This window comes from Sus scrofa, chromosome 3 (assembly GCF_054392235.1).
Source record: "Sus scrofa isolate SSC_HxYL_T2T_F1_AM1 chromosome 3, Sscrofa_HxYL_maternal_Yorkshire_Landrace_v2.0, whole genome shotgun sequence".
Taxonomy (NCBI): domain Eukaryota; kingdom Metazoa; phylum Chordata; class Mammalia; order Artiodactyla; family Suidae; genus Sus; species Sus scrofa.
This window is the reverse complement of record NC_139385.1, coordinates 104,546,332-104,560,035: the sequence shown is the minus strand read 5'-3', so window position 1 is coordinate 104,560,035 and position 13,704 is coordinate 104,546,332. Positions and strand designations below refer to the sequence as shown.

Genomic DNA, 13,704 nt, shown 5'->3' with positions numbered 1-13,704 from the left:
GTTAAGTTAGCTTTCAGAGAGCTCTTTGCTGATAACTTAAAGACTGATTTGGACTACAAACTAATCTCCTTTGTAGCTTAAAGTCCTAAGATCAAATGGATAAAAGCCATTTTATTTGTCTAATCAGAATGGAGTGAAGCTGTAAACTTGAACAGTGAGAGATTCTACAGCGTCTCTGAGAGGTCCTAACTCCCTAGTAACTCAGAATATGACTTTAATAGGGTCTTTGAAGAAGTGATTAGGTTAAAGTGACATCATTAGAGTAGGCCCTAATATGACTAAGGTCCTTATGAAAAAAAAGTGAGAAATTTGGACACAGAGACACATGCAAAGAGACAATGTGAAGAAACATAAGGAAAAGATAGCTATCTGCAAGGCAGGAAGAGAGGCCTGGAACACATCCTTGCCTCCCACCTTTCAGAAGGAACTAACCTTGCCAATACTTTGATTTTGGATTTCTAGCCTCCAGAACTGTGGGACAACAAATTTCTCACTCAATTTGTTACAGCAGCCCTAGCAATCTAATACATTACCCAAGACCTGAAAGCAACCATTTTCCCGAGAAACTCAGGTTTCTTTTAGAGAAATGATATTATGGTATTTCAAGACCACAATCTGGTTGCTCACAACTACAGAATTTGTCTGTTTCTAGGCTTCTTCAGTGGACAGAGATATGAAAATTTAAAAAGAAAATTAAAAAAAAACTCTTTCAATTATAAAACAATACACAGTTACAGAAAAACATACATTTTAAACATAAAATACCTCAGAGTTAATATTGCTATTTCCAATTTGAATTCAGGATGATAGGTTTTTTATTTAACCTCTCCTGTATTTAGTCTCCCACCGTGGAAATTCTAGTACTCAAGAGCAGAGGGTAAAACAGAATTTGAATACCTAATAATTGCTGTTTACATTACCCTTCGTTGTATACATCCAGGATCAAAAAAAATACAAATGGAATTACTGAGAAAAGATAAAAAATTTTTCTCATATATTTCTCTTCCCATTCTCCTCCCAGTTTTTGGTTTTTGTTTGTTTGTTTTTAATGGGCTGCACTTGTAGCACGTGGCAGTTCCCAGGCGAGGGGTTGAATCAGAGCTGCAGCTGCCAGCCTATGCCACAGCCACAGCAACACGGGATCTGAGCCTCATCTGCGACCTACACCACAGCTCACAGCAACGCTGGATCCTTAATACACTGAGTGAGGCCAGGGATCAAACCCACATCCTCATGGATACTAGCGGGATTCATTCCTACTGAGCCACAATAGGAACTCCCTCTCCTCCCAGTTTTAATAGTTGTACTGTATCTACATTGTCAGAAAGCCATTACATACCATACTCTTCCTTTTAATCCTTATTTAATCTTTAACCTATACATAATTATTTGTTTAATGCTCATGAGCAGGCCTAAAGTCAATATCTCTCTAGTCATCTTGTTTTTTTTCTAAAGCTTGTTGTCTGACAGACTGCTCAGAGAGAAAAAGAGTGATATCCCCAGAGTTCTTGGTGTTGATAAACACTTGCCTGTACTTTTTATACTTGACAGTCAGTTTTGTTGGATATATTATTATTATTTTTTGTCTGTTTAGGGCCACACCCCAAGCACATGGAGATTCCCAGGGTCAAATTGGAGCTGTAGCTGCCGGCCTATACCACAGCCATAGCAATGCCAGATCTGAGCCACATCTGTAACCTACACCACAGCTCACAGCAATATTGGATCCTTAACCCACTGAGTAAGGCCAAGGATCAAGCCCACATCCTCATGGATACTAGTCGGGTTCATTAACTACTACTGAGCCACGATGGGAACTCCTCTCTCTTTCTCTCCTTTTTTTTTTTTTTTTTTTTTTTTTAATATGTTCTTGATTCACATTTGTTTTTCTCTGAGAGCCTTAAATATGTTACTCCATTTTTTTCTGGCATAAAATGTTGACAAGTCTAATGATAATCTCATTGTGTTTGTTATACAAATCACATGTTCCTTTTACTTAGATAACTAAATGATTTTTTCCCTTTTTTCTTTAAAGTCCAATGATTTTACTAAATTATGTTGGTGGTCCTGGTGGATAGTCTCAGATACATAGTGTACTCTTTCAACATGTAATTTAAGTTCTTTCTTTTATTTCAGCAAAGTTTTCTTCAATCATGTTTTTTGGTATTTGATTTGTTCTCTTATTTTGACTTCTTTCTTGAGGACTTCCTATTATCTATATGTTGGACCTTCTCTGCCTTTAATTTGTCCCTTTCTCTTGAATTGTTTCTAAATCTTCTTCTTCTTCTTTTTTTTTTTTTTTTGTCTTTTGTCTTTTTAGGGCTGTATCCATGGCATATGGAGATTCCCAGGCTAGGGGTCTAATCAGAGCTGTTGATGCTGGCCTATGCCAGAGCCACAGCAATGCCAGATCTGAGCCGGGTCTGCAACCTACACCACAGCTCATGGCAGTGCTGGATCCTTAACCCACTGAGCAAGGCCAGGGATCCAACCCGCAACCTCAAGGTTCCTAGTCAGATTCATTTTCACTGTGCCACAACAGGAACTCCATTTCTAAATCTTTAAATTCTTTTTCATTTTAAAAATTCTTACTCTTTTTATCTTTTATTTAGCTTAAGATATTATTTATATGTTCTCCTATATTCTTTTTAGCTAAGATTTCTTTCTAAAATAATTTTTCTTTTAGTGATATATGTCTTTTTTCATGTCCATATGTTTTAGATTATTTTTCTTTTCTTTCTTTCTTTATTTTTAGGCCTGCACCTGTGGCACATGGAAGTTCCCAGGCTAGGGGTCGAATTAAAGCTGTAGCCATTGGCCTATACCACAGCCACAGCAACACCAGATCCGAGCCACATCTGTGACCTACACCACAGCTCACAGCACTGCCAGATTCTTAACTCAGAAAGTGGGGCCAGGGATCACACCTGCATCTTCATGGATGCTAGGTAGATTCGTTTCTGCTGAGCCACAGCAGGAACTCCTAGATTATTTTTCTTAATACCTTTTAGATTATTGTGGAATTAAAGGTTAAGGTCTTGATGTATTCTTTGGACACATATTTCTGATGTGCTTTCATTGTCTGAAGTGATGTCATTTGGTTCCTTATATCCCCCCCCCCCCCCCACTTCCAGCCCTTTGGTGGTATAGTAACTAATTTATTGCCCATTTTGATGTAAAAAGAGATTTCTGAATTTTTAGGAGGCGTGGTTTGGGATAGCTTTGCTAATTTCACAGAACTCCTTCTTTTGTTTCCATGACTATTAAAAGATTAACTGCTTGCTTTCTGAGATTTCCTGGCTATAGTTCTTCTCTTTCCTTTGTCTCTATTGTCTTTATCCTGATCAATTTTTATTCCATTCTCAGAAGTCTGTATCAGGCCCTATTCCAGAAGGGAGCCCAAGCTGATAGTTTCATGGATTGGGGGGGGGGGCAATCTGTTCTATTCCCTTCCATCCTTCCTGGAAGCTTCTCACATTTATCTGCCATTAGAGTAGGGGAAACACCTCCCAATTTCAGCTGCTAGTTGCAAAATGGTCTTCTGCCTTTCCAGTAAATATATGTTGTCTATTTTTTCTACTCTGCTTTCAAGTACATCAGAGGTCCTATTGCTTTCCTCTGCTTTTTCTCATACAAATAGCAAGTCTCATACAAATAACAAGTGGCTTGTTCTCATCTGCTTGTATTTTGGGTTTTCTGGGGATAATGTTTCATCTAATTTTATGACAAATGTTTTTGATTTTGCTATCTAGTGGCTTTATTTATTGTAATATTGGGATTTGGAAAGATTAAAAAAAAAAGTCACTGCTGCCATTATCCCAGAATCTTCTCAGTCCTAAAACACTTTTAAGTATACATTTAAAGCACAATAGTATTGTCCATCAAACAGCCCATAAAAAGATGGCCTGCTGATCCAGCAAGTTGTATCAGAGATCTTAGAGCTAGACAGAGTTTCAAGGAATCATCTGATCCAGTTCCCTGTGGTCAGGCAAGAAAAGCATCATCGTAAATTCAGAATAGGTAGCAGTAGAAAGTAGAAATGGGACCTACTATTTCGTAGTTTTAAATTTGGATGTTTTCTTACAGTGTTCATATAAAAATCTAAATATATAAATATATACTACAGAATATTATTCATTCAAATTAAAATAAACTTAAACATGCAAACAATTCAGCAGTACAAATACCAGGTTTATGTTAGTTACATTTTGGTGTGAATGAGTGCTAAAATGTCTGTATTAGTTATAGTTGTGAATTGGAAATACTAACTTAAAATAGCTATTTTTAAAAACCAAATCTGAAAAATCAGCTAAAAGTGACATCCAATTCAATCAGTTCATGAATAGATTTTTGAATGAGCCAGAATATTTTAATGCAAATTCTTATGAATTAACTGGGGGATAAAATCTCTGGTGATGGTAAAATATTGAACAACTAGTGACAGAAAGACCTTTTCTCAAAAGAAAGACAGCTCTCCGTAATAATGAAAAGAAATAACTGTAATACAAGATGAAAATAACCTAAAAGCAAACGGAACATGTCATTAATAGACTCCCTCATTATCTAGCATAGTCTGTAATGGAGAAAACGGCGAGTATAATTTTGTTATCTTACCATAGGCAATACACACACACTGTGAAATCCATCTCTTCATTTTCTGGTTGAAAAGATCATTGTAGAAAAAGAATGCCAGGGAGTGGAGGTCATGCTGATTTATTGGCAATTAAACCTGCAGGATTTCTGCACTCCCTTCAAAACAAAGTATCTGAGACTATTCAGCCAGGACGATTACATAGTGGGCTATCTACTAAAACCCAGGAGTCTTTCTGTTAGTGCACAACAGATACAATTGACTTGGCTGTATTTAGAAGATTACTCCTATTTTCTGTGCAGATTCTTGTTGTATCCTCCTCAAATCGCCTAGGTGTAAAGAATTACCTTGTTCGTCAGTTTAATAAGCAGATTCTTACCAAGTAGTATATAATTCTGCCTAGGTGGATAAGAACTTTGGTACAAATACAAAAATGGACTCATTTAAAGCAAGTGAATGTATTACTGAATCCATATAATCTGAAGTGCCTCAACCATAGTTTAACAAAATATGTGAGATGGTGTTTTGAGAGTTTGATGCTTATTATGAACTGAATGTTTGTGCCCCACCCCCCATTCATGTTGAAATTCTAATGCCTAACATGATAACATGAGGCAGTGTGGCCTTTGGGAGATCATTAAGTCATGAGGATGGAGCTTTCATGAATGGGATCAGTGCTCTTATAAAGGGAACCCCAGAAAGCTTCCTTGCCCCTTCTGTTGTATGAAGATACAATGCCATGACATACGGAAGTTCCCGAGCCAGGGATCAAATTGGAGCACAGGTGCAACAATGCTGGATCCTCTAACCCACTGTGCCAGGCTGGGGATAGAACCCACACCATCACAGAGACAACACCGGATCCTTAACCTGCTGCACCATATAAAAACTTCCTAAGGTACTTTGTTATAACAGGCCAAACTAAGACAATACTAGTGCAAATTAACTAGCTTTTATCCATTCCATGTCTAGACACAACCCAGGTTACATAGGCTAACTGTTTAGACCATGGATGCCATTTATATATAGACATATTTCCTGTTATCCTACAGATGGTGATAGGCGGGCTTAGGTACCAGGAATGATGGAATCTCAGCAACACAGGTAGGAGGGAAAGGGAAGGAAGGTAGGAATAGCTGGTTGAAAGTGGGAAAAGTGATCAGGTTAACATTTCTGCCTCTGCCCAACCTCACTGTACCTGAATTGGTTTTACTCCTTAGAAACAGGAATATGGCCACTGTACATTGTACCATATAGGATTATCTGCCTCAGGCACTAACCTGCCTCCACCATTCTCAGCTTTCTCTTCCTCCCTGCTGACCTACGTTGCTAAGGTCTCAATTATTCATCCATCCATTTCATTCATTCATTCATTCAGTAAATATTTATCAAGACGTTAATTTATGCCAAATACTATTCTAAACCCTTACAATACAGCATGGATCTATAACATACTCTGTTTTTAAAATGTTTTCATTTATAAAATTTTAAATAAAAATGATACATTTATTTTGGAAAAATATAGCAAATGAAGAAATTTTACTCTGTTATATGGAAAACAATATAAAAAAGGATATATGTGTATATGTGTATATATGTATCTATATGATTAATCACTTTGCTGTACAGCAGAAATTGGCAAAATATTGTAAATCAACTATACTTTAATAAAAAAATTATTATAAAAAATCTGCATTATACTCTCAACAAATATTATACATTTCACTGTGCATCTTTTTGGTCTTCTTTTTATCTCTTCTAAAATACATATTATTTCATACATTTATATATATCATTTTTAAGATTCTTTTCTCTCACAGGTTATTACAAAATATTGAGTTAGGGATTTCCTGTTGTAGCTCAGTGGGTTAAAAACCCGACTAGTGGAGTTCCTGTCGTGGTGTAGCGGAAACAAATCCGACTAGGAACCATGATGTTGCAAGTTTGATCCCTGGCCTCGCTCAGTGGGTGAAGAATCCGGCGTTGCTGTGAGCTGTGGTGTGGTTACAGACATGGCTCGGATACCATGTTACTGTGGCTGTGGTGTAGGCCGGCAGCTGTAGCACCAATTCGACCCCTGGCCTGAGGATTTGATCTCTGGCCTTGCTCAGTGGGTTAAGGATCTGGTGTTGCCGTGAGCTGTGGTGTAGACTTGATTCAGATCCTGTGTTGCTGTGACTGTGGCATAGGACGAGAGCTGCAGCTCCAATTCAACCCTTAGCCTGGGAATTTCCATGTGCTGCAGGTGTGGCTCTAAAAAAAAAAAGGAAAAAAAAAATTGAATACAGTTTCTTCTAATGTTTTTCAGTTGAAGTATTACAGGCATAAAAAAATGTTAGGTATCAACAAAATAAGCACTCATGTACCTATTACACAGTTTAAAAAATAAATTATTTCACAAACTGTTGAAGGCCCTTTCACAGCTGTATTAAACTTTGTCATTGTCAGGAGTTACCACTACCATGAATGTTGTTTTTATTTTTTACCACATTGACATTTAATATATTCTATCTATATATGTGATGTATAAGACTGTTTTACATGTTTTTAACACTTTATATTAATATCAATCTGAATAAACTCTGCAGTTTGCTTTTTTTTTTTTTTTTTAGGGCCGCACCCACAGCATATGGAGGTTCCCAGGCTAGGGGTCAAATCAGAGCTACAGCTGACGGCCGACACCACAGCCACAGCAAAGTGGTATCAGAGGCGAATCTGTGACCTACACCACAGCTCACGGCAATGCCAGATCCTTAACTCACTGAGCAAGGCCAGGGATCGAACTCTCAACCTCATAGTTCCTAGTCGGATTCTTTTCTGCTGCACCATGACAGGAACTCCTGCAATTTGCTTTTATCCCTTATCATTGTTTTTGAGTCTTATTCGTGTTTTTGTTTTTTTTTTGTTTTTTGTTTTGTTTTTTTGTCTTTTTGCTATTTCTTGGGCCGCTCCCGTGGCATATGGAGGTTCCCAGGCTAGGGGTCGAATCGGAGCTGTAGCCACCAGCCTACACCAGAGCCACAGCAACGCTGGATCCGAGCCGCGTCTGCAACCTACACCACAGCTCACGGCAACGCCGGATTGTTAACCCACTGAGCGAGGGCAGGGACCGAACCCGCAACCTCATGGTTCCCAGTCGGATTCGTTAACCACTGCGCCACGACGGGAACTCCTTATTCGTGTTTATTTATACAGCTTCGCTTCATTGATTTTAACTGTTGTACCATAGATATTCCAGAGGATGGATATACTACAATTTATTTACTCACTTTCCTATATTAGCATGTAAGTTGTCTCTAATATCTTGTTAAAAACACACAATGATCCTTGAGCATATAAGTGGGAATTTCTCCAGGATATATACCTAGAAACAACATTGTTAGAACATAGGGTCCAAATTATCTGGATATTATCAATTGGCTCTTCAAAGAGGTTATATTAACTTACACTCCTACCAGTAATACAAGTGTAACATATTCTTAAAGATAAAGAAAGGTAGTCATAGTCTCACTTATGCATATATAGCACGTATATGGAATGGATGTCATATATGTATGTATCAGGACTCAGAAGATCCAAGCCTGGATATTCTTACCTGGGTCTCTTCCCTTCTCTTTTTTGCCCTGACCCAATTCCTTTCACCTTCCTGGCCTTCAAGGCCCTGCTCCAGTCCCTCTAGAGGCCTTCCTTATCACCATCTCTCTCCTGTCCCTGACTTCCTGAGGCAGCCCCTCACATATACTCACCACCTATGAGGGTTATTTAGTGTTTCAGAGGTCTGTGCTCTAATTCCACATCATATAATTAGCTCCTCAAAGGCGGGAACCATCCTGAAGATTTACTGACATCTTCTAGAATCTAGTTCATACCGGGCTCTTGATGAGAATGATGAATTATTGATGGAGTGAAATCAGTTTCTTTTTGAATTTGAGCAAGACCCTGTGGGGCCCTCCTCTGTATAAGACTTTCCATGTCGCCAATTTCCTATCTTGTAGGAAAAACACTTTCAGCCACTTAGACCTTCCCTGAGTTTCAAAAGGCAGACTCAAACACTAATTAGGAAAGGGAGGGAATGCAGAAACAAAGGCAAGATAGTCAAGAAGCAATGGTGCAGCAATAGGGCAGGGTCCTGGTTCCTCCTCAGGAAATGCGTATAGCAGTCTGAAACTTACCTCTGAGTTCTATAGGAACTAAGGCTTCCCAGGTAGAAGATGGTAACTTCAGGGTGAGCACAAGCACAGGGACCCCACACTGGTTGAAAACAGAAGGCTGATGATTGAGATTCCTAGACCACCACCCTCACCACCAAACAATCAGAGGAACGTCACCCTGTAGCCCTTCCTGAAAATTTTGCCTATAAAAACTTTTCCCTGGAGTTCCGGTTGTGGCTCGGTGGAAACGACTAACATCCATGAGGACACAGGTTCGATCCCTGGTGTTGCTCAGTGGGTTGAGGATACGGTGTTGCCATGAGCTGTAGTGTAGGTCACAGACTCACCTTGGATCCCGAATTGCTGTGGCTGTGGTGTAGGCCAGCAACTGTAGCTCTGATTTGACCCCTAGCCTGGGAACCTCCATATGTTGCATGTGTGGCTCTAAAAAGACAGAAAAACAAACAAACAAAAAAACCAACTCTTCCCTGAAAACCATTGCAGGGTTCAGGCCTTTTGGGCACAATCCACCCATTCTCCTTTCTTGGCCCTTGCAATAAACCTTACTCTGCTCCACTTCAGTGTTTTGGCTTGTTTGGCCTCACTGTCTGTCAGGCACACAAACTTGGGTTCAACAGCACTTTTCCTCCCATAGAGAGGTGAGATTTTATTTTTGGAGTAACTTCCTAGGAATAGCTGTCCCCCCACACACTCACTTTGGTAATATCCAGTTAAGATGCAATCCAGGAGTTCCCATCGCAGCGCAGTGGTTAACGAATCTGACTAGGAACCATGAGGTTGCGGGTTCGATCCCTGGCCTTGCTCAGTGGGTTAAGGATCCAGTATTGCAGTGAGCTGTGGTGTAGGTCACAACTGTAGCTCGGATCCCGCATTGCTGTGGCTCTGGCGTAGGCCAGCAGCAACAGCTCCGATTAGACCCCTAGCCTGGGAACCTCCATGTGCCGTGAGAGTGGCCCTAGAAAAGGCAAAAAAACAAAACAAAAAAACAAAACAAACAAAAAAAAAAGATGCAATCCATACACCCAATGCTCCAACAATTTCATTCCCCTGTATGTGTCTTAGAGAAATGCTCTTATTTTTCTTACATTCCTCCTCTTAGTAAATTCTCAGTGACAGCAACAAACACAGGCTAATCTTCTTGAAGCCACTACAAGTGATAAACAACCCTTTGAAAACCATAGCTACATATAGGTCAGCATATATAGGTTCACAGTTCAAGTCTGTTCAACTTGGAAGAAATCTATATAGTCTTTAGACTGCTCAGTTACCCAAGCATATTCTATTCTTAGACCTGGGTCCTTGAGTGAGAAGAGTGCATTCTCCTTCTGTTTTCCATTTCTAGCTATCTTCTAGTCTTCTCCTCCCATGTCCTAAACAATATGCCCTGTTTGACATATTTATTCTCAAAGCTTGTGTTTCCCTCAACAGGGAATTTTCAGATTTACTTTTTTATCAGATTTTACCGAAACTTCTTTCATTTTGACAGCAGCATAGTATGGTGAAAGGAAAGAAGGCTCTGGAGTTGATAGTCTTAGATGGAAACTAAAATGAAGGCCTAAAAGAAAGAATAAGTCTGCATGAGTCATTGACCTACCTAGACCCAGACCTGCAGTCTCCACTTTATCAGACCTCCACAGGTGAAACAACCAAGCCCATGAAGAGGTTGACTTTCCAAGGGCAAAGATAGCCCCAAGGAGAAAGTTAAATTTTTATACCATAATCTCAATCACCATCCCAGACCTGTAGAACTCAGCACATGATCCCCTGCCTATAAAACCTGATTCTCTTCCAATGGCGGGGGTTCTGAGTTCCTCTTACTCAGGGCTCCAGGCCACTCTGCTGTTCAATAAATCTTGCTTGAGATCTCAGTGCTCTGGTTGTTTATCTTTCCCAGTGCTCTAACAGACAGAACTTCAAAGTATGTTTGAATCTCCACCCTATCATGTTCAGCAAGTTATTAAATCACCACCATTTTTCTGGTGTGGGACTTGGCATCTCTCTCTCATGGTTGCTGAGAGAATTGAACATGACAACATGGGTTAAGTGTGTTTACCATAGTGTCCTGCATACTGTAGTTGCTTGGTAACTGTTAGTATTAGTCTTTTTAAAATTTTCCTTCTTTTTGTCTGCATTCTAGAAATTCTCTCTCTACTAATTATTCTGGACTCCTAATTGACAGGTATTTTACGTCCCTTCTCCACCATAAAGAAGTTTGTTAGGCATTTTGTCCCAGGATAGAGAAATATAATACAAACTTGTTACCAAGGTATACAGTGGGGCATTGAAAAGGACGGTCTTCATCTAACCAAGAAAATCTTACCAGCTGGCCTAAGGGACCTACTGAATATTCAATTATCTCCTAAAAGGAAAGAAATGTTTATCTCTATATATCTGTACATATATTGTAAATATATAAATATATATGTGTGCAATAAATATACCTATATATATCTATACTATATCTCTCTATATATATATTTCCTTATATTGGGACATCTGGTACACATACTTAGTCCATTCATGCTACTGTAACAGAACACCATAGACCGGGGAGCTTAAACAGAAATTTATTTCCCACGGTTCTGAAGGATGCAAATTCCAAGATCTAGGTGCTAGTAGATTTGGTGTCTGCTGAGAGCCCACTTCTTGTTTCATAGAAACCATCTTATTGCTGCGTCCTCACATGGACAAAGAGTGTAGCCAGCCCTCTGGAAGTTTCTTTTATGAGGGCACTAATTTCATTAATGAGGGCTTCACCCTCATGACCTCCAAAATACCATCAAACTGGGGATTAGGTTTCAGTGTATGAATTTTCAGTGATCAAAAACATTCAGTCCTTAGCTCAAACAGAAAGCAACGCCATCATTACACCAGAGCTATCCTGCCTCTCTCTACAATGAATGTGCTTTTTACTATAGGCCTTCTAAAATACTTTTAGACTACCGCAGAATAACGTTATTACTTAAAATATTCAATTACTTTTTTTAATAATGAAAATCTCGATACCAATACAATTGCCTCAACAAAAGAGTAGTTAATTTACTTCTTATGTGTATCAACATCAAAGCAAATTCTTTGAAGGGTAACCAGCTAGAAAAGAGCTAGTTCATTCTGAATTAGTTACCTGAAAAAGCTAATGGAAAGCCTCACACTTTTACTTATCAAAGTAGAGCTATCCTAGGTCACCACAGAATGACATCAGACTAAGAAAAAAAGCATCATTCATTAGGAAGCGTGAGAAATGTCTTAGGGTTAATTTTGTTTAAATGCCAATGTGAGCTGATCATTAGCATTTGCCAGAGCTGTGCAAAATAACACCACCTAAGAGGCTAAACCAACATGGAATTGTTTCAGAGCAATTAATTCACTTCTAAGTTTCTTGCATTAATACCACCTTATTTCCCTAGTGTAGACAGACAATTTGTTTTAAAAATCAACCAAAAACTGTGATATTCTGCTAACAAGATTGCAAGAGAGAAAAAACAACCCCTAGTCAAACGCAAATTATAGTCATATTAGTGTGTTAATAAGCTAAGTGATAAACTGTGGGTCAAATTTCCTCCTCTTCAGCTTAAATAGCACTTGAAAAGATTTATTTTATAAAGCTTTGGGAAACCCAAGAGCAGCAACAGTTAAGGTTTATTACATGAATATCATCTGTTCAGCAATATGAAAAATTAATAGATGGGACTAGACTAAAATGAGATATAATTCTTTCTAGTGGTTTACAAGTTACTAAGAAACATGGCTTAAAGGAAGCATATTTATTCTAAACTTGAACTCTTTTCAAAATTTCTTATTTAACGATTAAAAATCTAAAGATCTGAAGTTCCCAGTGTGGCTCAGCAAAAACAAACCTGACTAGTATCCATGAGCATGTGGGTTTGATCCCTGGCCTTGCTCAGTGGGTCAAGGATCCTGTGTTGCCGTGAGCTGTGGCATAGCTCAAAAATACAGCTTGGATTCTGTGTTGCTGTGGCTGTGGTGCTGGCTGGTAGTTGCAGTTCCAATTCAACCCCTAGCCTAGGAACTTTCGTATGGCACACATGCAGTCCTAAAAAGCAAAAAAGTAAAAAAACAAAACAAGACAAAAAAAACCCTAAAGATCTGTTTTGAAAGGAGATGTGATATCACGAGAAGTAATGCCTGGGGATGTAAATTTCTCTTTTTTGAACACTTATCAAAGAAGCCTTTCTGGATTGAACCTCCTCTCATCACCAGATTTCACTTTCTCACAAAGTAGTTGTGTGCTTTTACAGAATTTTTCAATAAATATTCACCAATTTTTTTTTTTTTTTTTTTTTTTTTTTTTTTTTTTTTTTTTTTTTTTTTTTTGGCCGTGCTCGTGGCATGTGGAAGTTCCAGGGCCAGAGACTGAACCTGTGCCACAGCAGTGACAATGCCAGATCATTAACTGTGAGGCCACCTGGGAACTCCTGACTACCTTTTACAGGTTTGTGTTCATTTTATAAGTTCCTTAAAATCCAAAGCAAGTCTGATTGTGTTTCACAGCATCCAGCTCAATTCCTTGTCTCCTTACCAAGATCAGGAAAGTTGGGTGAAGACCCAAGAGGGCCAGAAGTCTGTGATGGTAAGACCCTGAAAATGGGGCCATGTGGATACCTCCCCCTTTTCCTGTGTATCCATCTCCATCTAACTTCTGCCATTTACCAAGCTGGCCAAGTTACAGAATCTTCCTGGGCCTCAACTTTGATGACTGTAAGAGGGAGAAAATAAAGCTTTAGGTCCAAGGCAATGGTTCTTTACCTTGGCTGCACAATGGAATCACCTGGAGAACTTTAAGAGTACCAGTGATGGGGTCCCATCCTCAAAGCTTTTAAATTCATCAATGTGGTTGTTGCCAGGGCACAGGGAATTTTAAAACTCCCTAGTGATTATAACGTACAGATGAGGTAAAATGTACTAAAAGAATTAAATAAA

At 38.9% G+C, this 13,704-nt stretch overlaps 1 protein-coding gene across 5 annotated transcripts in view; it reads right to left on the bottom strand.

Annotated features, from left to right (window-relative positions):
* The window catches only part of LOC146404818 (uncharacterized), a 210,601-nt gene that overhangs the window by 174,778 nt on the left and 22,119 nt on the right, over positions 1 to 13,704 (bottom strand). Inside the window, exon 3 of one of the 5 annotated variants that reach the window (XR_014841983.1) lies at positions 13,304 to 13,480. The exons of the other annotated variants lie outside the window; for them this stretch is intronic. The gene's annotated coding sequence lies outside the window, so the exon portion shown is untranslated. The remainder of the gene's footprint in view (positions 1 to 13,303; positions 13,481 to 13,704) is intronic. 5 annotated transcript variants of the gene reach the window in all.